The sequence below is a fragment of the Schistocerca piceifrons genome, chromosome 5, assembly GCF_021461385.2.
Source record: "Schistocerca piceifrons isolate TAMUIC-IGC-003096 chromosome 5, iqSchPice1.1, whole genome shotgun sequence".
Classification (NCBI taxonomy): Eukaryota; Metazoa; Arthropoda; class Insecta; order Orthoptera; family Acrididae; genus Schistocerca; species Schistocerca piceifrons.
The window spans coordinates 638,960,597-638,986,571 of record NC_060142.1 but is presented as its reverse complement, the minus strand read 5'-3'; positions in this window follow the sequence as shown (position 1 = coordinate 638,986,571).

Here is a 25,975-nt window from a genome sequence, read left to right as displayed (position 1 = left end):
GTAACTTTTACTTCTTTTGCCTACACAGTACACAGCAAGAATACAAGAGTAAATTTATGTGTTTTACGGGTTGCGAAAATTAGTACACGGAGCTCCCACTTCTGACACCAACAATAGCTTTGGCCCATCTCTTAGCTTCGACAGGCCAGAAGGGCACTGCCTTTCATAATTATTCCTGGATATTCAGACAGTTTTCTATAAATGCGAGGGCTGTTTGGAAAGTAAAGTCCAATCGATCGCAAAATGGAGACTACAGTAAAAATAAAAATTGTTGTATTTGTAACATTTTGCTACATCTTCCAGCTACTTCTCTGCACAGTTTCCGCTCCGAATTAGACGTTTGTCGTAGCGTTGTACCAACTTTCCAATTCTCTTGTGATAAAAAACAGTCGCTTTCTACCATTTCCCTACGCTGGTCTCCACTTCGTTGTCTGTGCCAAAATGTTGTCTTCATAGACAGCGGTTCATGTGAGCAGAGATGAGCGTCAGAGGAAGCCAAGTCCGGGCTCTGTGGCGGGTGATCAAACACTTCCCATCGAAAACGGTGTAGGGGCGTGCTCTTTCACCTTGCTGTGTGCGGCCAAGAATGTCATCAAGGGGAAAGTGCATGACAGGTACGTTATATCTGGTTGCATGAAATCAGGTGAGACATCGCCGTGGGCACCAGTACTGGTGGGAGATACTGTCGTTCTTGGCATCTTTACGACATTACTGTGTGCTCAGAACTGAAAAGAGCGACGTCACGCGATTGATGACAAAAACTAGAGACATTGTCCAACACAGATATACAGAGCTTAATCAGATTTACGAAGTCGTTTCTGTTTCGTGACCATTTGGATTTTACTTTCCGAATATCCCTCGCACTGTACCAGAAAGAAGCTGAGACATATACTGATCACTATTTCAGTTATTGTCAGTAACTATATAATTACATCTCTCTAGAACTGATGTAAAATTCGACACACTGTATTGGTGCAGGACGATAGGCAGTCACATTTCCCCACTGGGAGCCAAATTGGAGTGGTCTGGGGGTGCAATGAGCATTATAAAGAGGTGGAAGAGCCATTCTTCCTCGTAGATGGTTTGGGAGATGGGAGTGGGGGGAGGGGGGGTGAGTTACATTTCAGGGAGCTGTAAAGAAACTAATTGTGAATGTAAAAAGTTCTTTCTTATGGTATCGTACACTGTCAACAGGAAAGCGATCTCATAATCCGATAATCTGAATAATGTAATCTTCCTACTGAGGAATTTTATTTGCCCAGATCGTAATATATATATAGTTCCTAAATCGCTGCCTAATCTTGATGCTGCTGTAGAAGTAAGCTGCCACCAGTCGGGAGCGGCGCTTATGTTTTCTTCGCATAGATGCCGCTGCTGTCGTCCTAGAGAGAGAGGTCGATCACCATGCAATTATCTGACGTCTCCTTCACAGCCCCTTCTGCTCTCTTGTTTATATACGAAACCGTATTAGGCGTTGACAAGCCATCATCATATACACACATTAAAAAAAATTTACATCAACTTAGTTCCCAGAACAGCTCAAGATAGACGTTGACTGTGGATACTGTATCACAGACATAGTCCCTTTGACTGTTCAGAGATATCACTAAACCCGCCCAAAGAAGTAAACAAGCGTGCATGAGCGTCTAATAAGACGGAGGGTGTCCCACTGCTGATCATTTCAAGTCATTCCACAGTAAGGTGGTACATGGCTCGTGTTGTCTGTAGTTCAACCATGCCTAGATGGTCAACACCGCGGTCCGATCGCGTCCGCATTGTTACTTTGTGCCATGAAGGGCTCTCAAAAAGGGAAGTGTCCAGGCGTCTCACAGTGAACCAAAGCGATATTGTTCGGACAGAGAGAGACAGGAACTGTCGATGACATGCCTCGCTCAGGCCGCCCAAGGGCTACTACTGCAATGGATGAGCGTTACCTACGGAGTACGGCTCGGAGGAACCCTGACAGCAATGCTACCATGTTGAATAATCCTTTTCAAGCAGCCACAGGTCGGCGTTTTACGACTCACACTGCGCGCAATAGGCTGCATGATGCTCAACTTCACTCCCGACGTGCATGGCGAGGTCCATCTTTGCAACCACGACACCATGCAGCTTGGTACAGATAGGCCCAACAACACGCCGAATGGACCGCTCAGATTGGCATCACGTCCTCTTCCCCGATGAGTGTCGCATATGTCTTCAACCAGACAATCGTCAGAGACGTGTTCGGAGGCTACCCGGTCAGGCTGAACGCCTTAGTCACTCTGTCCAGCGAGTGCAGCTAGGTGGAGGTACACTGCTGTTTTAGAGGCATTACATAGAGCCCAAAAACGCCGCTGGGGGTCATGGAAGGCGCCTTAACGGCTGGACGATACGTGAATGTCATGCTCCGACCGATAGTCTAAACACATCGGTGTGTGTGTGTGTGTGTGTGTTCCACATCTCATTTCTTCTTAAACCACTGGTCCAATTTCAACCAATCTTGTTACATATACCTCTTAGTGTTGCGTAAGTATCGCTGTTGGGGTAATAGCCATCTAGCTATCATAGTTCAGGATATATGACGCCATAAACAACGAGTTGACCGAAAAACTGCCACGTCATGCATGACGTTTAAATTTATTACATCTTTGATAGTAACCCTATTCGCAACATATTTCGCAGACAGTAACTATCCAGAGCGACCTTAACTGTAATGACCAGACAAAACAGATAGTGGAAAAAGCAGACACCAGAATCAGATTCATAGGAAGACTCTGGAGGAAATGTAACTCATCCACAAAAGAAGTGGCTTATAAGGTGCTTTTCGCCCGACTTTTGAGTATTGTTTATCTGTCTGGGATGCCTATCAAGCAGGACTGATAGAGAAGATAGAGAAGATCCAACGAAGAGCAACGCCTTTCATCACGGAATCGTTTGGCCGGACAGAGAGCGTTACGAAGATGCTAAACAAATTCCAGTGGCAGACATTACAAGAGAGGAGTTGTGCATCACGGATATAGTTACTATTGAAATATCTGGACAGCACATTTCAGGAGGACTCTGACAACATATTACTTCCCCCCACATACATCTCGCGTATTGACCACGAGGAGAGAAGTTGAGAAATTAGAGCCAATACTTCCCACACACTATTCACGAGTGGAGCAGGGTTGGAGGGATCAGGTAGTGATACCGAAAGTACCCTCCGCCACGCATCATTAGGTGGCTTGCTGAGTACGATGTAGATGTAGAGCGCTTGGCACTGCGGTTTATCGTTTTTAGACGATGCGGCGTGATGTCAACAGTGACTCGTCGGTGCTGGCGGCGTAATTGAAGCAACTCCATCGGCTGTGAAATGGCAGCAAATACGTCTTATTACCTTGAATGTATTGCTCCAGGTAATTACTCCATTCTTCGTTGCAACTGTCATGTCACAGACAGTTGAATGCAGTTGCTTATGTGTAAATCCAAGTTCGAATGAGTACATACAATCCTCCTTACCCACATGTTTCTGTTGTTAATGTCCGAGAGCAGTATAAAATTCTGTTCCACTCGCTGACGGCAATTTTTTAATCTGTACGCTTTCAGCTGTCGGCGCTAATTTACAGTTCTGGCGAAAACAGTGCCACACGTCACAAGCAGTTTGCAAGTCTTCACGCTGACAGTTAATGTATTAGCGCGCGGCAGTTCGTTAAGTTACAAAGAATACAGTAACTCGAAAGTATATGAGTTTGTGCAAGTCGGTTGGTTGCAAATAGTTCAGGTAGCAGAACGACAATCACAGTCCAATAGCGCAAGGATTTTCACTCCTGCTCACAGTACTGCACGAAATTCAAAGCACTCACATTACTTCATAACGTTTACGTTGAAGTTTAGTTTTAGCAGTGACGAAGAAAGTAAGGACACGCACGTCAATTTTCGTGTGACTCTCTTTAGCAGGACTTCACAACATGAATGGAGCGTACGCCACGACCCTGCACACCATCTGGCTGACTTCACTGACACATTGCAGCTATCGATGTCGCTCTCGCATCACAGTTCATGGAACAGTGCTGCTAATTACATTTGGTTTCATACAACGCGTTACACATAACCATTATAATGAAAATCAAACACGTATTGAGACTTTTGCACACTCAGTTAAAAGGCGATTCATATAGCAATGCAAATTAAGCAAAACATAGTCACATTTCATATTACAGAACAGAACAAAAACATGTTCTACACCATCAAACATATGTGTACGGAGTGAAAGGAAGCACAAAAAAAAGAAATATGGAAAAACTCATTCATAGTAATTAGCAACATCTTCACGAAGGTCTCGTACAGGATCGTTGACAGGCATCTGCCTTTTTTCACGCTGCAGTGTGTGGAACTGCAAAGAGTTTCTGAAGCTCTAGCTCGTTGGCACCCAGACACAATGGTACTGACGTGGCTCCTTTTGATGACACTGTAGCAGCATGAAGCACAAGGGGCGTTAACCAGTGGTTGATGTCTTTGTCCTGCATTCCATCTCAGGCACTCACTGTTATGTTCCGTTACAAAATAATGAATTTGTGCGCGCAGTCAGGCATTCCCCTTATTCGTTAATGAAATGTTCTCTAAATGTATTGGGTCCTATTATATCTCAGTAGTGACATATTACGTCAACATAGTCAAGAGTATTGGATTGGCATTCGAAATAAATGAATGCTTACAAGGTGAGTTTATTTCAAACTAAGGTGCTGTTTTTTCGATCAAAATGTATTTATCAGTAATTCCCTTTCTATTAATGAATGAAACACAGCTGATCTTAAAATGTTAGGTTCATTACTTTTTTTTCACATTAGTGTTGGATATCCAATAAAGATTCTAGACTTCTATCACAAGAGATGTCTGTGCATTTTGTAACGTCATTCCGAATGCACTAAAATGCAGTTTTATGACGAAATTTATGGTACAATAATATCTATGTCTACCACAGTCACTTACCCCTTTTTTCTATTCCAGTTTCAAATTGTATATGGGAGAACGGTTGTTCCTAAGCCTGTGTCAGTGTTCTAACCCCCATCTTTCTATGTCTATGGTTTTCCACGAAATATACATAGGAGGAAGCAATATACGGCTTTCTCAGCAAGAAAACAACGCTGACAGAATTTTAACGGCATACCATACCATGACGCAGAAAGCCTCTTTTATAACATCTGCCACTGGAGATGGGTGAGCATCTCCGCGACTCTTACGTTCTTACAAAACGAAACTTAGGCGAAAGATACTGCTCTTCTTTGGATTTTCTCTGCTCCTTCAATCAAGCAATTGTGATATCACTCCAAGAAAGATGAGCAATATTCAAGTATTGGTCAAAGAAAGGTTTTGTAAACTAACTCCTACATCTACATCTACATCTTTATCTACAAGGACACTCTGCAAATCTCACCCAACTGCCTGGCGGATGGTTAATCGAACACGTTCACAATAATTCTCTATTATTGCAATCTCGAAAAGCGTGAGGAAGAAATGAACATCTATATCTTACCGTGCGAGCTGTGACTTCTCTTCTTTTATTGTGATGATCGTTTCTCCCTATGTAGGTCGGCGTCAACAAAATATTTTCGAATTCGGAGGAGAAAGTTGGTGACTGAAATTTCGTGAAAAGATTCCGCCGCAACGAAAAACGTCCTTGTTTCAGTTATGTTCACCCCAAATCCTGTATCATGTCAGCGACCCTAACTGCGCTGTTTCTTGGTGATACAAGACGTGCTGCTCTTCTTTGAACTTCCTCGATGTACACATAAACTGGTGACCCGAGCCTTAATGTCACTGCGCACAGTTTAACTGGACTGTCTCGCATACGAGACGTTTCTTATGACAATCAACGTTAACAAAAGTTTCTACTAGTACGTAGTCGGGAGTCAATTATGGCATGATGTTAATGCAGAATGTCTATCACCAAGGTCATGCTGTAGCCCTCGCTTACATGAGACACCATCTCCAAACACTGTCCTAACTCCGTAGTCTCAAACGAAAAATTCATCATTACTGACCCCAACGGCTATATATCATTATACTTTCCCGAACTCAACATGTTCCATGGTGGGTTCCACTCCTCGTATACACTAATTCTCTCAAGCTACTGATACCTGCTCCCCTGTATCCAACAAAAATTATATTCTCTTCGATCTGTTACTCCCATTATGGCACATTCCACCTCTGCATGTGGTTTCACTGAATTTACTTTGACTAAGAACTCCTGCTGGCAGCCCTAGGGTTCCCTCTAAAGCTCAACAGACCTTTCCCACCCAAACCATTTCTATCCCTACCTCCATATCGTTGACCTAGACTTGCTCTACTACCATTCCCAGTAAATTCCTAGTAACAACTGTTATCCCCATCGCTTCTTCGTGGTTGGTAGCACAGCCTATGCACATGCTCCGTTTGAGCACAATTGAAACACGACCCCTGTCGACCTATCCATTTCCTTGAAAGCTGATGCTAGTCCAGCCTCAGCGTGGAGATCTTTAAGTTCTCCCATGCGTACCCTCCTCAATATTTCTGGTGCCGCCGGCCGGAGTGGCCGTGCGGTTCTAGGCACTACAGTCTGGAGCCGAGCGACCGCTACGGTCGCGGGTTCGAATCCTGCCTCGGGAATGGATGTGTGTGATGTCCTTAGGTTAGTTAGGTTTAATTAGTTCTAAGTTCTAGGCGACTGATGACCTCAGAAGTTAAGTCTCATAGTGCTCAGAGCCATTTGAATCATTTCTGGTGCCAAACAGCTCGGAAAATCATCAAGTCCCCGTTGCTCGACCTCCTGCCGCACCTGTGGCAGTTCCTAAGTGTGCACATTCATTTTCCTAATTCTATTCGGAAAGTCTTCCAATGTCTCATTATGCCTCCTCGACACGAATTGCAACTGCCCACGAAAAAACTGTGCTCTGCTTTGTTTCCTATGCCACGTCTCCAAATCCTGTCTCGGTTGTTCAGAAGATTCTACAATGTGCAGCTCACGGACAACTGACCCTCTCCAGTTAAACGCTACTTTCAGGTCTGCACTATTTGTTTACACAAATAACTACCTATGTTAGTCCATGGGTTCAAATGGCTCCGAGCACTATGCGACTTAACTTCTGAGGTCATCAGTCCCCTAGAACTTAGAACTAATTAAACCTAACTAACCTAAGGACATCACACACACCCATGCCCGAGGCAGGATTCGAACCTGCGACCGTAGCGGTCCCTCGGCTCCAGACTGTAGCGCCTAGAACCGCACGGCCACTCCGGCCGGCTGTTAGTCCATGACTACAGATCCTCTGCAAACTGTAACACATCCTCAGATGCACTACCAGGTAAAAGGGGAACAATGTTAGCGACAGCTGGAGCCACTCCTAAATTTTGCGATTTCATCACATCTACTTCATCACATTTCACTGCCAAACTGTTACGTAAAGCTGCCCAGTCTGGCCTCAGCTGAACTACCTGATTCACTAATGATTTTATGACCTCGTCCGCCGGCCGAAGTGGCCGTGCAGTTAAAGGCGCTGCAGTCTGGAACCGCAAGACCGCTACGGTCGCAGGTTCGAATCCTGCCTCGGGCATGGATGTTTGTGATGTCCTTAGGTTAGTTAGGTTTAACTAGTTCTAAGTTCTAGGGGACTAATGACCTCAGCAGTTGAGTCCCATAGTGCTCAGAGCCATTTTGGCCTCGTCCCTGGTGACACCTTTTGCCTCAGATTTTTCCATTCCTTCTCCTTTTCTCATTTTTTGACCCCTAGAAACAATGCAAAATAACAAAAATTGATATAGAGGTAGCCGCAGTCCATCGCGAACACTGAACAGTCACAAATGGCTTTAATAGACTTCAGCACATGACGTGGTGAAGCAGGCGTGCCTCTGCTTTTTGTTCCTGGCTGAGACTGATGAACGGACACCAGCTTCTGCCCAGAGCTGCTGGGCCACCACCCTGTCCTGCTGAGGCCGGCAGTCTTTGTAGGCCAGGGCCATTGACGTCAGTGGCGCTACTTGTTGTGCTGTGGCGGCATTTCATGTGGGAAACGGCTCCTCGGCTCCACACATGGCCGCTGTGGCGGTTGTCGTATCTGCTGTGCAATGGGTACAATCTCCAGCCTTTGGACGGGAGTCGGATGGCGTCTGGCGCTGTGGCACCAGGTTCCACTAGGAAATCAGCGTTGTTGGCTGTAGGCACGGACGGAAGGTTGTCGGGACTATGGGGCTGTGACTCCAAGTTCCTTGAAGAACTTAGTGCAGATGGAAGGAGCACCCTGGTCTCAAACCCATGGCTGTTGCTGGTAGTGCCCATTCGGCTCGGTGTCTGGCCTCATGTTGATGCTGCTCGTTTCCGGTGACAGGAAGTGATCCCTGCCTTAAAGTTCAGACACACTTATTTGCCTCCTGTGACCATTTGTTCCACTAAAACGCGGCGCCTAGTTGCGTTGCCATAACAAGAGACTCGCGTTGGTGCGATTGCCACTGTGCAGTGCCATTTATTGCTGAGCTCAGCTGTCCCTGCCTCGGAATTCACTGGCGCATTTGTTACCGTGACCCGCAAGTCGTCACACAGGCGGGTACACACAAGCAGCTGTTAACGCAATACTCTACGGTGGTTTCTAAGCTACTGCTCCTTGCTTTTTTGAAATCTAATAATTTTCTGTCCAAAGACCTACTTCCCTGTACCTGGTGGTACGCCACGCTATCATGCGACACAATGTTCAGTGTACACTGTGAATGTTCGCAGTTCAGTCGTTGCCACCTTTACGATTGGTGCCCTTTGCGACATTGACCCTCTCGCAGCTGTTGTTGCTAGCGGAAACGAAGTTCCACCGAGTTCAGTTCTGTGGCACGAAAGATCGCTTTTGACATGATGTTTCCCGCGTGGAATGGCCGCGCGGTTTGAGGCGCCATGTCACGGATTGCGTGGCCTCTCCCGCCGGAGGTTCAAATCCTCCCTCGGGCATGCGTGTGTGTGTGTTGTTCTTAGCATAAGTTAGTTTAAGTAGTGTGTAAGTCTAGGGACCGATGACCTCAGCAGTTTGGTCTCTTAGGAATTCACACACATTTTTTTCAATGACATGATGTTTATCAAGGAAGCCTGCTCCGAGAAATGACGAATAATCTACACTAATATTTAGCAACAGTACCATGTATTCATAGTCTCGAAAACTCTTAGCTCCAATGGTAACGTCGAGCTATTTGTCCCTAATAACCTCAAGACATTGTCACCTATTCCACGTAACATGTAACGTGGAGACCCAAGTCTCTTCCTGCCCAAGAGGTCTGGAATAACGACTGATACGTGCTAAGTGCGCACCTATGTTTAATAGAAACTTACGTTCCTTGACCTATATTATGCCTAACAAGAGGCATGCCGTCTCTGCATACATTGTGGCAGCCTTTTGTTCTACTGCAAATGTCTTGGATTCTCAAAGAATGGTTCAGACTGCTCTGAGCACTATGGGACTTAACATCAGAGGTCATCAGTCCCCTAGAACTTAGAACTACTTAAACCTAAGGACATCACACACATCCATGCCCGAGTCAGGATTCGAACCTGCGACCGTAGTGGTCGCGTGTTTCCAGACGATTCTCATTTGCGTTTAACTGACACATTTTCTGCTGATTTTCTCTTGCTTCTCGTTCCTGCATCCTTGTTTCTGACAAACGACTCGATCACACTCATAACCATCTGGTTGGTGACATTGCTTCTGTAGATGACCCCTGCATCTATGTCTGGTGGAATTCACTTCTGATGCGAAGAGCTGTTGGTCATTACGTCGTTTGTAGGAACACCGATTTCTTTCAACCGTGCGGCGATCCTTATATCTTCGGCTAGGTCATATGGATACTCCACCCTAATCCTGCGTGACATGTCACTGGGGATAACCCACACGAAAACATTGAGAGCGCTATTTGCAACTTCATACGGAGTAACTGCATCAGCTTCTGTCCTTTGTATTATTTCGTATATTTGTGCATTAATCCTCCAGATTGTGTCCAAAAAAGATTCAACTGACTCATTAGGATTCTAAACTACTGCACTACATTACTTAACACTTTATGACAAAAAAATATAAGAACGCACAACAGTGGGATTATCAGAATACAATTTCAAAAAATAATAACAATATTGTATTATTTAATCAGTAGAAAGAGCTTCACAAATTAAGCAAGTCAGTAACGCGTTGTTCCACCTCTGGCTTTATGCAAGCATTTATTCGGCTTGGTACTGATTGATAGAGATTTTGGATGTCGCCCTGAGGGGTACTGTTCGACATTCTGTCCAAATGGCGTGTTACTTCGTCAAACTCCCGAACTTGTTAGAGATCCATTCCCCTTAATGCCCCAGACGCTCTTAATTTGGGAGAGATACGGGAAACTGGCTGTCAAAGGTAGGGTTCGTCATGCATGAAGACAAGCAGTAGGAAAACCCGCCATGTGTGAGCAGGAATTATGTTCTGAGATGTAATCCCCGGATGAAGGGCAACAAACCGGGATGTATAATATCGTTGGCGTGCTACTGTGCTCTATAGTTGCCATGGATGACGGCCAAATGGGTCCTGCTATGAAAAGAAATGGTGCCTCAGACCATGACTCCTGGTTGTCGGAATATATGGCGGGGGCCAATCATGCTGGTGTACCACCACTGTTCAGTGTCTCTACAGACGCGTCTTTGGCCTGTAATCTCATTAAATGGAATAGAATTGTCTTCAGTGATGAGTCTCGCTTCGAATTGAGCCACGATGACCTTCGTTGACTTGTCTGGAGACTTCCCGGACGGCGGCTGGATACCAACCTCATTGACGCCTTCCGTATTGCCCGGCAACAATACGTAATTGTATGGGGTGCCATTTCTTTTGACAACAGTACCACTTGTTCAGTAGAAGATGTGTTTCACAATAGCGAAAATGAACAAGTGCTCATAGCTCTGAAGGTATGCATTTTAAAGGCCACGTTCACTAGACGATTTTTTCTTGTTTTGTTCGAAACTACTGCCTCCCAGAATATGGAAAGCAAAGAGCTTGTAGGAGAGGAGACTCTGTTGACAGTATCGAAGAGGAAGAAGAAGTGCTAATACCTTTTAAGGCATTCGTTTTGGAATCCACGCTTGTTAGATGCTTTTGCTTCAAATGTTCGTTCTTGTCATGTCCCTGAATATTTACCATTCCTTCTTGGACATCCTGTTATTTCCAACATACGATGTGGGTTCGTTCGTAAAGTATTTAGTTGTTGAACTATTGATCCGAATATTGTGATACCTGACGCTAAATCCATACAAAAACAGGACACCTTTAAGTTTTACTTTCTAGAAAATCTCGAGTATTGCTTGGTACCCGTGTGAAGCTTGAATTTTTCTGTTTCTAGTCTAGCTAGTAGTTCGATGATACTAAGAATCAGATTCTCTTGACGTACGGTAGTTTTGAGGACGCTCTATGTACTACGGTTTCTAGTGTTGTTGACAAGTTTTGCGTCATCTGTGTTTGCGTGTCTTCTGTCAGCGATAGTCTTTTACTGTCTATCGTGTTGTTTACTGCTCATCTACTTCTAACCCCTAGGTTAATTAGCAAAAATTGTCTGTCAAGCTTCCGAGGAAAACGACACAGCAATTTTAATTCCTTCTATTCATGTGCAGCGCACACAAATTCACTGGAAGTACACCATTTGATAGTGGATAAAGTAAGAAACACAAGAGATCAAGATAGCACGACTTGTTATGACCTGCAATATTAAAGGTTTTTCGTAAAACCGCCGACTTCTATGCTACTGTGTCGCCCATTAATGGAGTACGGAGGCAGAACTAAATTACGTACTCGTCGATGGAAATATAAGGGCCCTGCAAATGAACTTGTGACGTCACACTAGTCGGCTTGTACGCCACACTTCTGCTCCGTGCAGGGACCACGAAAAGATAAATACGTAACTGAAAATGAACCCGCTGAAGGTCTTAATGGTGTCGTGTGCTTTCGAGAAACTGCATGCATTTAAACAAGCAGTCAAGAATTACTAATCTCGTCCGAAAGAGTTAATCGCTCCCCGTCGGAGACGGCTGCTGGCACTCGTAAGACCTGCAGTGTCAGGTGATCTGACGTACGCGCTACGGCTTGCCTTTCTAGCGGGACTCGGTTACATCATCGTGACCGAACTGTCAGTACTATCTCTGTTAAGCGCGCAAATGTTGATCATAATGTGGTTCGCGTGTTTAACCTGCTGCCTGCAGTAGGATATTACCATCTGGAAGAAGCACAAACCATGTATCGAGAAGTCAAAAACATGTGAAAGGAACGATGTTCCAATCGAAATATGTTTCAAGTTTTCAGTGGTACTCGGTATATAGAAATGCAGATAGAAGTCGGTATTCGGCCACATATCACCACTGCAGGATACGAGGTGCTAGTTTCGTACCTCGGCCAAGATATCGTGTGCTTTGTATCTAATGTAAGCTGACATCTTCAAGACTGTCCTACAAGTGTTTTAGTGCTCGAAAGCTCTCTGCGTCAACTCTCTAGAGGAGTGAAGTGTCTCTAACGATTAGAAAAAAGGGCACGTCATTCTCGTTTTCTAGAAGGGTCGACATACTTACTCATAAAACAATAGGCCTGTATCTTTGACGGCGATCTGTTGTATAACTTTGGAACATGTTTTATGCTCGCGTGGTATGACATATCTGGAAATAGAAAATCTCCTCTGTAGGAATGAGTATGTGTTCCGAAAACAACGTCCGTGTGAAACCCGGCTTGCACTGTTCACCCGCTAGACGCAGAAAGCAGTAGGTACAGGTGCTCAGGTACATACTGTGTTCATTGACTTCCGGAAGGGATTCAGTATAGTTCCGCAGAGCCGCCTTGTGAACAAAATATGAGCATATGGAATATCGGGCAGCTGTGTGATATCACGGAAGAGCTCCTAGCAAACAGAATATATCATATCATTCTGAACGGAAGAAAGTCTTCAATTATTAAAGTCACTTCGTGCGTGCTTTTGGGGAGTATTATAGACTGAAGAGCCAAAGAAACTGGTACATCTGCCTACTATCGCTTAGGGCCCCCGCGAGCACGCAGAAGTGCCGAAACACGACGTGGTATGGACTCGACTAATGTCTGAAGTAGTGCTGCAGGGAGTTGACACCATGAATTCCGAGTTGTTGTTGTGGTCCTCAGTCCTCAGACTGGTTTGATGCAGCTCTCCATGGTACCGTATCCTGTGCAAGCTTCTTCATCTCCCAGTACTTACTGCAACCCACATCCTTCTGAATCTGCTTAGTGTATTCATCTCTTGGTCTCCCTCTACGAATTTTACCCTCCACGCTGTCCTCCAATGCAAAATTTGTGATCCCTTGATGCCTCAGAACATGTCCTACTAACCGATCCCTTCTTTTTGTCAAGTTGTGCCACGTCCTCCTCTTCTCCCCAATTCTATTCAATACTTCATCATTAGTTATGTGGTCTACCCATCTAATCTTCAGCATTCTTCTGTAGCACCACATTTCGAAAGCTTCTATTCTCTTCTTGTCCAAACTATTTATCGTCCATGTTTCACTTCCATACATGGCTACACTCAATACAAATACTTTCAGAAACGACTTCCTGACACTTAAATCTATACTCGATGTTAACAAATTTCTCTTCTTCAGAAATGCTTTCCTTGCCATTGCCAGTCTACATTTTATATCTTCTCTACTTCGACCATGATCAGTTACTTTACTCCCCAAATAGCAAAACTCCTTTACCACTTTCAGTGCCTCATTTCCTAATCTAATTCCCTCAGCATCACCCGACTTAATTCGACTACATTCCATAATCCTCGTTTTGCTTTTGTTGATGTTCATCTTATATCCTCCCTTCAAGGCACTGTCCATTCCGTTCAACTGCTCTTCCAAGTCTTTTGCTGTCTCTGATAGAATTACAATGTCATCGGCTAACCTCAAAGTTTTTATTTCTTCTCCATGGATTTTAATACCTACTCCGAATTTTTCTTTTGTTTCCTTTACTGCTTGCTCAATATACAGATTGAATAACATCAGGGAGAGGCTACAACCCTGTCTCACTCCCTTCCCAACCGCTGCTTCCCTTTCATGCCCCTCGACTCTTATAACTGCCATCTGCTTTCTGTACAAATTGTAAATAGCCTTTCGCTCCCTGTATTTTACCCCTGCCACCTTTAGAATTTGAAATAGAGTACTACAGTCCGCATTGTCAAAAGCTTTCTCTAAGTCTACAAATGCTAGAAACGTAGGTTTGCCTTTCCTTCATCTATCTTCTAAGGTAAGTCGTAAGGTCAGTATTGCCTCACGGAATCCAAACTGATCTTCCCTGAGGTCGGCTTCTACTAATTTTTCCATTCGTCTGTAAAGAATTCGCGTCAGTATTTTGCGGCTGTGACTTATTAAACTGATAGTTCGGTAATTTTCACATCTGTCAACACCTGCTTTCTTTGGGATTGGAATTATTATATTCTTCTTGAAGTCTGAGGGTATTTCACCTGTCTCATACATCTTGCTCACCAGATGGTAGAGTTTCCTCAGGACTGGCTCTCCCAAGGCCATCAATAGTTCTAATGGAATGTTGTCTACTCCCGGGGCCTTGTTTCGACTCAGGTCTTTCATTGCTCTGTCAAACTCTTCACGCAATATCGTATCCCCCATTTCGTCTTCATCTACATCCTCTTCCATTTCCATAATATTGTCCTCAAGTACATCGCCCTTGTATAGACCCTCTATATACTCCTTCAACTTTTCTGCTTTCCCTTCTTTGCTTAGAACTGGGTTCCCATCTGAGCTCTTGATATTCATACAAGTGGTTCTCTTTTCTCCAAAGGTTTCTTTAATTTTCCTGTAGGCAGTATCTATCTTACCCCTTGTGAGATAAGCCTCTACATCCTTACATTTGTCCTCTAGCTATCCCTGCTTAGCCATTTTGCACTTCATGTCGAACTCGTTTGTGAGACGTCTGTATTCCTTTTTGCCTGCTTCATTTACTGTATTTTTATATTTTCTGCTTTCGTCAATCAAGTTCACTATTTCTTATGTTACCCAAGGAGTTTTACTAGCCCTCGTCTTTTTACCTACTTGATCCTCTGCTGCCTTCACTACTTCATCCCTCAGAACTACCCATTCTTCTTCTACTGTACTTCTTTCCCCCATTCCTGTCAATTGTTCCCTTATGCTCTCCCTGAAGCTCTATACAACCTCTGGTTTAGTCAGTTTATCCACGTCCCATCTTCTTAAATTTCCACCTTTTTGCAGTTTCTTCAGATTTAATCTACAGTTCATAACCAATAGATTGTGGTCAGAGTCCACATCTGCCCCTGGAAGTGTCTTACAATTTAAAACCTGGTTCCTAAATCTCTATCTTACCATTATATAATCTATCTGATACCTTCTAGTATCTCCAGGATTCTTCCATGTATACAACCTTCTTTCATGATTCTTGAACCAAATGTTAGCTATGATTAAGTTATACTCTGTGCAAAACTCTACCAGGCGGCTTCCTCTTTCATTTCTTAGCCCCAATCCATATTCACCTACTATGTTTCCTTCCCTCCCTTTTCCTACTCTCGAATTCCAGTCACCCATGACTATTAAATTTTCCTCTCCCTTCACTACCTGAATAATCTCTTTTATCTCATCATACATTTCTTCAATTTCTTCATCATCTGCAGAGCTAGTTGGCATATAAACTTGTACTACTGTAGTAGGCGTGGGCTTCGTGTCTATCTTGGCCACAATAATGCGTTCACTATGCTGTTTGTAGTAGCTTACCCGCACTCCTATTTTTTTTATTAACTCCTGCATTACCCCTTTTTGATTTTGTGTTTATAACCCTGTATTCACCTGACCAAAAGTCTTGTTCCTCCTGGCACCGAACTTCACTAATTCCCACTATATCTAACTTTAACCTATCCATTTCCCTTTTTAAATTTTCTAATCTACCTGCCCGGTTAAGGGATCTGTCATTCCACGCTCCGATCCGTAGAACGCCAGTTTTCTTTTTCCTGATAACGACGTCATCTTGAGTAGTCCCCGCCCGGAGATCCGAATGGGGGACTATTTTATCTCCGGAATATTTTACCCAAGAGGACGCCATCATCATTTATCCATTCAGTAAGGCTGCATGCCCTCGGGAAATACTACGGCCGTAGTTTCCCCTTGCTTTCAGCCGTTCTCAGTACCAGCACAGCAAGGCCATTTTGGTTAATATTGCAAGGCCATGTCAGTCAATCATCCAGACTGTTGCCCCTGTAACTACTGAAAAGGCTGCTGCCCCTCTTCAGGTATCACACGTTTGTCTGGCCTCTCAACGGATGCCCCTTCGTTGCGGTTGCACCTACGGTACGGCCATCTGTATCGCTAAGGCACACAAGCCTCCCCACCAACGGCAAGGTCCATGGTTCATGGGGAAGATGAATTCCGCAGGGCGTCCATAAATCCGTAAGAGTATGAAGGGGTGGAGATCGCTTCTGAACAGCAAGTCGTAAGGCATCCCACATAAGCTCGATAATGCTCATGTCTGAGGAGTTCGGTGGCCGGAAGAAGTTTTTAAACTCGGAAGAGTGTTCCTAGAGTCACTCTGTAGCAATTGTGGGGGTGTGGAATGTCGCATTGTCCTACTAGAATTGCCCCAGTCCGTCGGAATGCACAATGGACGTGAATGGATGCAGGTGATCAGAGTTCTTGCGTACGTGTCACCTGTCAGAGTCTTATCTAGACGTATCAGTTGTCCCATATCACTCCAGCTGCACACCCACCACACCATTACAGAGCCTCCACCAGCTTGAACATTCCCTTACTGACATGCAGGGTCCATGGATTCATCGGGTTATCTCCATACCCGTACATGTCGACCTGCTCGATACAATGCGAAACGAGACGCGTCCGACTAGGCAACATGTTTCCAGCCATCAGCAGTTATCTATAGGTGTTGAAGGGCCCGGGCGAGGCGTAAAACTTTGTGTCGTGCGGTCATCAATGTGCAGAAGATGGCCTTCGCCCATATCGATGATGTTTCGTTGAATGTTTCACACGATGACCTTTGTTGACGGCTCAGCATTGAAATCTGCAGCAATTAGCGGAAGGGTTGCACTTCTGCCACGCTGAACGATTCTTTCCAGTCGTCGCTGGTCCGGTTCTTGCAGGACCTTTTTCCGACTGCAGTGATGCCAGAGTTTCGATATTTTATCGGATTCCTGATATTCACTGTACACTAGTGAAACAATAGTACGGGAAAATACCCACATCATCGCTAACTCGGAGATGCTGTGTCACATCGCACGTGCACCGACTATGAACCCACGTTCAAACTCAGTTAAATCTTGGTAATTGGTCATTGTAGCAGCAGTAACCGATCCAACAACTGCGCCAGTCACTTTTCTTATTTAGGCGTTTCCGACCTCAGCGCCGTATTCTGCCTGTTTACATATCTCTGTACTTGATTACGCATGCCTATATAAGTTTCTTTAGCGCTTCAGTGTAAAACCATTACATTTCACGAAACATGTAAATGACCCAGTAGCTAAAGTCGAAAATTACCATGAGGCTTTTCGCCTTTGATGTTGTTGCATACAGAGAAGTCACGACGTTGTAAAATTGTAGTGAAATGCGTGAATACCCGTAGAGGTTCGACGGTTGATGTAGGGAAAGGCAATTGGCTCTCAACATAAACAAAAGTAACGAATTGCATTTACTGAATCATATTTATTTAAATGTGTGTGTCTGTACTTAAATTGCATAATGACTGGGAAGATGAAACTTCTACGTTATTTGATTCTGAAACAGCTGAGTGAAACTGATCGTACTGAGCCTACTGTCTCTTTACTTTTTCTTATCATGGCAACACTGACCCACAATATTCTACCGCAACGCAATCTGACTGCTCAAAAAATTACAACCTGACTTTAAATAATTAATTCAAAAGAATAGCCCTGACTAAAGGAAATCCTAAAAATGACCTATACATTTCATTAACTACTTACCTCACAAAAATCTTCATTACGCGAACTATTGCAATACAGCGAGAGTCAGTACTGCTAGCTAAATAAAAGATTCTAACTGCTAATAGGCATGTGGTTATAAAAGGAAAGATTTTGTTGCAAACCATTTAATGTATTTTTTACCTTGATAATGTGACATCCAGTTCAAACACGAATATAAATCGTCATTGAGATCCAGTACAAAGATATATAATCATGAATAATTTACAGTCTCCAAGTCGGATACTTCCAGATCGTTAGCCTACGCTAGCACTTCAGACCTCTACCGTCCATCAATGCTAAATTCTCAAATTTAACATCCATCACTGCTGGCTGTTCACCTTCAACAGCCCAACAGTACTTGCGTTACTGCTGGCGACTAACTTCCAACGAATCCAACCAGCCACAGAGTCTCTTACAAGCAAAGCGCTGTCAGAGATCAAATGCAAAGCGCAACACAGTGCTGCCAACACAGAAGCAGCCCACTTACAGCACACAGACAGAACGGTCCCTTATTGTATGATTACACAATTGTAGAACATTCAGTGGAAGCAGTCACTTCCATAAAATACACCACTGGCCATTAAAATTGCTACACCAAGAAGAAATGCAGATGATAAACGGGTATTCATTGGACAAATATATTATACTAGAACTGACATGTGATTACATTTTCACGCAATTTAGGTGCATAGATCCTGAGAAATCAGTACCCAGAACAACAACCTCTGGCCGTAATAACGGCCTTGATACGCCTGGGCATTGAGTCAAACAAAGCTTGGATGGCGTCTACAGGTACAGCTGCCCAAGCAGCTTCAACACGATACCACAGTTCATCAAGAGTAGCGACTGGCCAGTTGCTCGGCCACCATTGACCAGACGTTTTCAATTGGTGAGAGATCTGGAGAATGTGATGGACAGGGCAGCAGTCGAACATTTTCTGCATCCAGAAAGGCCCGTACAGGACCTGCATCATGCGGACGTGCATTATCCTGATGAAATGTAGGGCTTCGCAGGGATCGAATGATGCGTAGAGCCACGGGTCGTAACACATGTGAAATGTAACGTCCACTGTTCAAAGTGCCGTCAATGCGAACGGAGGTGACCGAGACGTGTAACCAATGCCACCCCATACCATCACGCCGGCTGATACGCCAGAATGGCGATGACGAATACACGCTTCCAATGTGTGTTCACCTCGATATCGCCAAACACGGATGCGACCATCATGATGTTGTAAACAGAACCTTGATTCATCCGAAAAAATGACGTTTTGCCATTCGTGCACTCAGGTTTGTCGTTGAGTACACCATTGCAGGCGCTCCTGTCTGTGATGCAGCGTCAAGCGTAACCGCAGCCATGGTCTCCGAGCTGATAGTCCATGCTGCTGAAAACGTCGTCGAACTGTTCGTGCAAATGGTTGTTGTCTTGCAAACGTCCCCATCTGTTGACACAGGGATCGAGACGTGGCTGCACGATCCGTTACAGCCATGCGGATAAGATGCCTGTCATCTCGACTGCTAGTGATACGAGGCCGTTGGGATCCAGCACGGCGTTCCGTATTCCCTCCTGAATCCACCGATACCATATTCTGCTAACAGTCATTGGACCTCGACCAACTCGAGCAGCAGTGCCGCGATACGATAAACCGCAATCGCGATAGGCTACAATCCGACCTTTATCAAGTCGGAAACGTGATGGTACGCATTTCTCCTCCTTACACGAGGCATCACAACAACGTTCCACGAGGCAACGCCGGTGAACTGCTATTTGTGTATGAGAAATCGGTTGGAAACTTTCCTCGTGTCAGCACGCTGTAGGTGTTGTCACCGGCGCCAACCTTGTGTGAATGCTCTGAAAAGCTAATCATTTGCATATCACAGCATCTTCTTCCTGTCGGTTAAATGCCCCGTCTGTAGCACGTCATCTTCGTGGTGTAGCAATTTTAACGGCCAGTAGTGTAGGTGTTTCCGACCGCAGTGCCGTATTCTGCCCGTTTACATATCTCAGTATTTGATTACGCATACCTATACAAGTTTGTTTGTCGCTTCAGTATGAAATCATTACTCTTCACAAAATATGTAAATGACCTAGTAGATAAAGTCGTAAATTCCATGCGGATTTTGGCGGATGATGTTGTTGTGTACAGAGAAGTCCTGACACTATGTAAATGTATTGGCCCTCAACATAAACAAATGTAGCGAACTGCATATACATAGAGAGAACGATCCCTTATTGTACGATTACACAATTGTAGAAAATTCAGTGGAAGCAGTTACGTCAACTAAATATCTAGAAATGCGTGTACGCAGCAATTTGAACTGGAATGACAAAATAAAATTAATGGCGTTGGAGCCAGATATGAGATTGAGATTCGTTAGAAGAGTCCTCAAGGAATGTAGTCCATCAGCAAAGGAAGTAGCTCACATAACATTCGTTTGACCAATATTTATATTTTGCTCGTTAGTATCAGATCCGTAGCACACAGTACTGGTGGACGAACGAGAGAAAATACAAAGAAGAACAGCAAGTTTCGTTACAGGTTCACCCAGTAAGCGTGAAAGCGTCACGGAAATTCTGAGGCTACTCCAATGGTAGACGGTGCAAGAGAGGCGCACTGAATCACCGTTTGGTCTACCGTTTAAGTACCGAGAGAGTACGTCCCTAGAAGACACCACATATGTCTTGCTTCCTCCTAATTACAACCCGCGATAAGACCACGAAGATAAAATCAGGGAGAGCCAAGCGCACACGAAACCTTACTGGAACTCGTTCTTCTCGCGAATCACATGCGGCTGGAACAGCGAAAGAGGCAAGATACTCTGACCGTAAGGTGGCTTGCGGAGTATTCAGTAGATGCTGGTGTATCAACGGAAGGAACTAACCAAACTGAAGTAGTAGCTAAAAATCAGTCACGTGACTAAAAGCAACGAATAAAACCCGGAGTCGATCAAAGGTGCGAATCCGACGTCGAAGGTGATATACCTAAGATCGATGCTTCAGTGGCACGCTACTAATTGATGATGAACGTACGAATGGGACAGTTCCGATGTCATAATTACCGAAAAGGGACAGTCGTCTGTAAAGGACACTCGCAAACCTGTGACCGACGAAGTACTGGATGATAAAGTTTCTAGTGACTCCATGAAACAGGAACTGAATCAATTACCGGAACGGCGACATGAAGTCGTGGCGTCACATTTCCACGTATGGCCCGCCATCAGGTATCCCGGCTCATCGAAACAGGCCACGCGAGTAAGGAAAACAAACACTTCACGGAACTTAACAAAAATAAACAAACATCTTCGTGCTCGCCTAGAATCTAAACACGATATTATTGCACTTATTCGTCCGTGGCAGCTATCGGAAACACGCGACGACATAACGATAAACAAAAACCATATCCAATTTTCCGACTCGTATACACTCTGGAGGTCCAGTTAGCTTACGAGCGTGTTGTCCGGTAGTTATAACAGCAGAGCACGTTCTGGAAGGCTTCACGCACATATGTAAACACATGAGCTGACCCAAGCGCCCTCGTTCCCAGGTGCTATAATACTGTGGACGACAAATATCCTCAACAGCATTCAGCGCAGTACAGAAAAAAAAGGAGAGAAAGAAAAACAGTGAGAACAGTGACAGCCATGATGTAAGAACAGACCAATTGAAAGAAGAGCTAACCGGTTTGCATTCTCGTGACGTCACACAGGTACAAAGGCCGTCAGTACGCCCCCCCCCCCTCCCTCCCTTTCACCTTTAATATGTCCGTACTCTAATTAAATTGTGTTTTACATATTCCTCCAAAATATTATTATTATATTGATCAAATATTACTATTTCAGCAAAATTGTCGGCATGTGGAGTAATATTACTTCAATTGGTAAAACAGTAAAAACATCCTAACAACGGGCAAGCCGCTGTGCCCGAGCGGTTCTAGGCACTTCAGTCCGGAATCACACTGCTACTACGGTTGCTGTTTCGAATCCTGCCTCGGGCATGGATGTGTGTGATGTCCTTAGGTTAGTTAGGTCTAAGTAGTTCTAAGTCTAGAGGCCTGATGAGCTAAGATATTAAGTCCAGTAGTGCTTAGAGCCATTTGAACCTAGCAACGCTACACAAATTCTAATCCACATACGGACCATATCATACTAACACAAACGCATCGTGATGATTTTTCGTGAAAATAAGTATGCTTTTCGCTGTCACTACGCTTTTCAACGTGCTAGGTGATGTGTTAAAAGTCGTCGTGCTGTAGACGTAGTATAGGCCACGGCCTAATTCCTCATAATACCTCAAAACGACTGGCAAATTCGTCAGTAATACTGCCTGGGACAGGTCTCCAGCATTGCTAGAAGAAAAATTATTAAGCGATCTGCTCTCATATTAACGCACCTGTAAAGCAACAACGTTAATCTTAAATGTGTCGCGTAATGGCGTCCGACTGCAACACTCGAGCGTTACTGTTTTTGCTCCGCTGCAAACAAAGCTATAGTTCTGAAAACTGAGATTATTTGACACAGGTTTAACAGTTCTATAACTAAAACCCAACTGACATTTTAACTTTTGTCTATTTGACGTCAGGTCAATAAATTGCAGTACACGGTCGGGGGACTTAAAATAATCCGAGTGAATGTAAAACAAGCTAATTAAGTAATGTCGCAGGCATTTACAGCTGGTATTAGGAATATTAGTAGAATAGCTGCACTGCAGAACTGTATATAAGAGTCTGTCGCTGACATTATCCGGTTACGGGAAGTGACACAAATAAATGTACCTGGCTTTCAGACAATGGCGAAAGTCGCACTGAAAATAAGTAAAGAATGGGCAATGTCATCCATGTGCTTGGATGTATCTCACTAAGAGGCATTTAGAAACTAGACTCCGGGAAATGAATCATATGCTAAGATTACGATACCATTGTCCTAAACGTTTACGATCTGTCAGTAAGTAGCGAAAAGATGGTATGAACTGCCCTCTTAATCTACTTATAGGAGGCGACTTTGACTGGGTGCTTCATACGAAAGACCAGCTACTGAATTTTAACTACTCTGTACAATTACACGACCATGTGAAGAATTTGTGGCTCAAATAAGCATGGGAATTAAAATAGGCCACACGTGTTAAATGCACTTTTCTGCAGTCGACTTAGGCCAGCAGAATTTACAGAATGTACAGTACATAGCAGAGAATATTCGTTAACGTGTGCCCATTACAGACGTCACTCCCGCTTCATTTTCATATCACTGTGAGTTATTTGTAAAGTTAAACCTAATCAAACAACTGGTAAAAAAGGAATGGAAGCCAATGCATGTCAAACATCCGCCACGTAGATGACGAAGCTTTACGTAACGCTGTCAGAACAACAGAGATCAACTGCAAAGATTCACTCATCAATTCCACGTCAGACGCCAACTGGTGGACCCGAATTGTAAAAGACGCTTACGAACGTGTCTGACAACACGTTGAAGACATGAAACAGATGAAGTAAAGAAAACCATGGAATTTTACTTCATCACCCTTAGATAACTCTACGAAAAATCCAATTCTACGAAGGACCACATGCAAAAGATGGGGCGAATTACAGCGAAACTTATTACTGTTAAAAAGAAACAGTTTGATGGCCTGAGTATCAGATCCAAAGGAAACATGAAACCAACTACAGACAAACATTTCTAGACGAGCTGCAGGCTGAGTTTGCAAATATAGAAACTAAAACGAGATGATGTATGAGATTCAATGATATTACCAGAACATATACTCCATGAGTCCCACTGATGAGGGAATTTTATTAAAAATCCTGGAATATCAGGGGAATTACTTTTACTGAAATTACAAACGACATAATTAGTGCCGATATTATGCTTAGCGATATGACAGAGAACATAATTATTCTCGTACACAAAATGAGAAGATTGATAAAGTCCAAAAATCTGCGCCCTACTACCTTGCTGCCTCTGACTACAAAACTGTTGGCATGGCCATTAACACAGGATACTTATGTTTTTAAAAAAGTGGTCAACAAACGTCAGGTTTGCTTCCCCGTAAGGACTATAATGTACGTTGTTTCTGAAATTAGAGATATCAAATGGTTCAAATGGCTCTGAGCACTATGGGACTTAACATCTGCGGTCATCAGTCCCCTAGAACTTAGAAATAATTAAACCTAACTAACCTAAGGACATCACACACATCCATGCCCGAGGCAGGATTCGAACCTGCGACCGTAGCGGCCACGCGGTTCTAGACTGAAGCGCCTTTAACCGCACGGCCACACCGGCCGGCATTAGAGATATCATTCATGTCAATAGCAGCTGAGTCAAACATCAAATGCATCCTTCCTTTCATTGATTTTGATAAAGACTTTGATCTGAGCTCTCATCAGTACGTAGTAAGAGTAATGGAGAAAACGGGTTGGAACAAAGTGTGAAGTGATCCAAATCGTTAGTAGCACAGCTCTTATTTTCTGCTTGAGTGAAATCAATTAAGCCGCAGTAGAATATGTTTCAAATATGTAAGTTGCTTCCTGTGATTTGTATGCTGAAATGTCGGTGTTTTCTGTTAGTTTCGTGTTGTACGGAGGAGATACTGATAAACAATTCCTCCGTGTCCCACCAACGACACAGCAAGTCGACAGTGCGTGTCAGTATCACGAGAACGCCGACGGTCCGCGACAGCGTGAGCATCAGGTCAACATTGTTTGAGGTGAATATATTAAGATGTATAAGTTCTACATATGGTCTTTAACTTGTATGACCATCTTATCGTATCAACATTTGTGAAATAAACCGAATGTTTACTAAAAGTATGTCGTTTACGTCTACTGATCAACCTAGTAATTGTACCGTAAAAGCATGGTGAAGTTACTGAATTTTGATTTCTTAGGAGAATTCTAAAAGGCCTCTTAGTGATAATACCAGAAGGATGAACTCCTATTTTAATGTGGTGGTGACTAATGAAACCTATTTTGAACTTCTTGATGGGCAAGATAATTTTAACAAATTACTACTCAGCTAAATATATAGTCAAAGGTCTTCTAACTGTCAAAAGTGCCCTAATTAAGTTTAGGGAGTGTTATATTACTGGAAAATCTTAACTTTATCTGAAGTAACGAACTACGAACAGTGAGAGAAATGTTGTTGTTTGATTGCCTGACTTCAAATTTGCTCTTGGTGGCCATTCAAATAATTGATACTTACCCTTGCATTAAAATCTGTGAGACTTAGTGATAAATATTTTAGATTAAAGAGGTGTTGGACGGGAAAGTTAACATAGGAACTTAGGCAAATAATTATCATTACAATTTCTTAGCACTTAGTGATCAGTATTTAATACGAAAATTATCGAAAGTGATAGATTTTGACATTATGAGCAAACGGTTAAATAATAACTATGGTGAAGCGAATTTTATTAAGATTATGTGCTATTGTCTTAGTGCAGCTAAAGTCTATTCTTACAGGATGAAGACAACTATTAATGATCCGAAAAGACAGTGGGATATATTTGCGTAAAATATTGATATAAAATTATCTCCGAAAACATTTTCTGATGAGGTGTAGTTCCGGCGAGAGACATAGTCATTTATGCAATTTTGTCATATATAGAGCTGGTTGGAGACCGTGGCTGTTACATAAAATAAATTTTTGATGATGTACAGCAACCATATGAAATGGGTTTCAAGTTACTTTATTCAAAAACTAATTTTTGAATAATGTAACCTTGTAACACCATACCTCTAATACTCTACTGATTTATTTTGCTTTTGTTTTATTTAATGTTACATCGTTGAGCTTCTGTAAATGTATTTGAATCGATAACACAAAATTGTATACTCCTTTATTTGTTAAAACTTTGATGTCATGGTTTGATTCTATGCAATGTAGTGTATCTGTCATTTAAATTCTTTGTCCCAATTGGAGGGAACAAAACTTACTGTATATACACTCCTGGAAATTGAAATAAGAACACCGTGAATTCATTGTCCCAGGAAGGGGAAACTTTATTGACACATTCCTGGGGTCAGATACATCACATGATCACACTG